Below are 2717 nucleotides of genomic sequence, written 5' to 3' on the forward strand. Positions count from 1 at the left end.
TTTTTTTTTTTTTTTTTTTTTTTCCTTCCTTCCCCCTCCCAAAAAGAAAAGCTCTACATTGTATTTGTCCCATCTTCGTTGAGCCCTGTGTGGCTAATAAAAGAAATGTATCTATCTATCTATCTATGTCTGTCTGTCTGTTTGTCTGTCTGTCTGTCTGTCTGTCTATCTCTTTTTATCTCTCTCTCTCTGTGTCTGCCTCTATCTCTATCTACTTATCTCTATATCTTTCACTCTATCTATCTCGTTCTCTCTCGCTTTCCCTACATATGTGTGTGTATAAAACTTTTATAAACACATACACATATAAAACCCATATATAGTGTGTATATTTGTATGCCTTTGAAATTTTATATATATATATATATATATATATATATATATATATATATATATATATATATATATATATCTTTAGTTATTTCAATTATCAGTGTCTGTTCATTTGTGAATATCCTAACACGAACTCCAGCAAATGTTAAATGTTTCTTTTTTGTTTTCTTGTTAATCTTTGACATATATCACAATATAAGGGAATCACGATTTCATTACAATGATATTATCACGTAATTAATCCATCTCGTCCACGCGTTTCATGCCAAATAAAACTATATATCTTCCCGTATCTGGAGAGATACTTTACAGGTAACTAGCAAACCAAGCTTGTCACCGCCTTCTTATTGTGACTTCCGTGTGACGTTATCTGGTTATATATCTTGACATCGTAAATAATACCCGAGACTAGAAGACTGTGTAGAAGTGGGATTGAGGACTTCATGATAAACAGAATTAAGTTTAAAGAACATGTGAGCCAACCTGTACATTGTTATTGGAGCTGTTTTAAATTGTTCCAAAATAGTTCTCAGGTAACATTATCATCCCTTTGGTCGATATACTAGAAAATACATTCTTGAAAGAAAATAAAAAAGATAAAAAAGAAAAATGTGAAGGGGGCCAAACCGAATTGTTGTGATGGAACGCATGCCTCCGTATCTCTGCTCGTTCAGCTCTGACCTGCGACTGAATAACTATGGCAGCCACAACAGCAATTGTCACGATTACCTGTGACCACCACCACCACCGCCACTATCACCACCACCACCACCACTGATGCCGCCGCCGCCGCCGTTGCGGCCACTATCGATAGAATGATAGGCGAAACGGTGATTTGATTTTCAATTCACGACTATACGTATGGCCATAGTGATCGGATTACAGAATTTTATTTACGCATGTAAATAAAATATGAGACCAACCTACATCATGTAAACGGAAACAACAAAACAACAAAACATTCTGTTTCGATTTTTGCACGAGCAATTGTGACATAATACATTACAGTGTCAGTACGCTCGTTTAATTTCAATTGAAATATAATTGATAAAAACTAGAATCTTTTACAACAAGACCTTATTCATTCTTTTCATTCGTATAAGCATCGGACAAAAACTGAATAATGGTGTGTACCACTGTGGTGGTGGTGGTGGAAATTTTTAATTTTGTAATGTGGGAGAATTTCGGTTATCTACCGTTACATTTATCTATGCAAAAAATAGATTTATACAGCTTCATGCCAGCACTTAACGTAGTGTAAGAACATAATCAAAATTGGTGAAATCGTGTTTGTATGTAGAGATTTGCTTTGAATGAATGTGAATGCAGCTTCGACATCACTTCTGAGGTTTAGCTTATCTTAGGCAAGTATCTTTTTGTTTTTCACATTGAGTTGACTGATATCGTGTGTGTGAGTGAGAATAGGCGGGTGAAATCTCTGTGGTAGTTTGTTAATGGGATCATTTGTGGTTGTGAGAACGCACTATTTTGTGTGTGTGTGTGTGTGTGTGTGTGTGTGTGTGTGTGTGTGTGTGTGTGTGTGTGTGTGTGTGTGTGTGTGTGTGTGTGTGTGTGCGTGCTTATTTGTGTGTTTGTGTGTGTTTATTTGCGTACTTGTGGGTGTATATAAATACATGTGAGGTTTATTCTGTCATTCGATTTAGCACCACAATCTGGTACTTGGGGCTTTGTACCTAGCATCAGGTCAGATCTCTGATCGAAGAAAAACTGCCATCCTTTATGCTTTCAACCTTTGGCGGCCATTAAAAATATTATGAATCTCATTCCGTAATCTTAGCCTAATCCACAAAAAGAAGTAAAATACGAATCTATGAATGACTCTAAATTATTAGGTGGTCTTGTGTCCCATACTTTCAGTATAAATGGTGTGTAAAGCTGTATAAGCTCTGCAATACTTCATTTCTTTAATGATGTTACCAAGAATTTATGTTTGATCCACCAGGAAGTAAAGGATTCTACAATTAATTCCCGAAAATTGGTATGCTGTTGCTGCGTTAATTATCGATAATGTGGTTGTTGATGCTGCTGTTGTATAACACCCAAATCGTTTTGGATTAACCATACATAAAAACATATTACAGTTCCATATTTAAGAGATGAGGAATTATGCACATTATTTACATTGTTTACATCTCCAAGATTCCAAGTTCGATTCCAGGCAGTGACCTGCATAATAATAATAATAATAATAATAATAATAATAATAATAATAATAATAATAATAATAATAATAATAATAATAATAATAATAATAATAGGAATAATAGCACCGGGCTGAATAACAACATGGATGTGCTACACCGGGCTCCCTATACAAAAACATATCTAATCCAATAACATCGATGGAATTAGCCAAAAGAACC

This window comes from Octopus bimaculoides, chromosome 5 (genome assembly GCF_001194135.2).
Source record: "Octopus bimaculoides isolate UCB-OBI-ISO-001 chromosome 5, ASM119413v2, whole genome shotgun sequence".
Taxonomy (NCBI): Eukaryota; Metazoa; Mollusca; class Cephalopoda; order Octopoda; family Octopodidae; genus Octopus; species Octopus bimaculoides.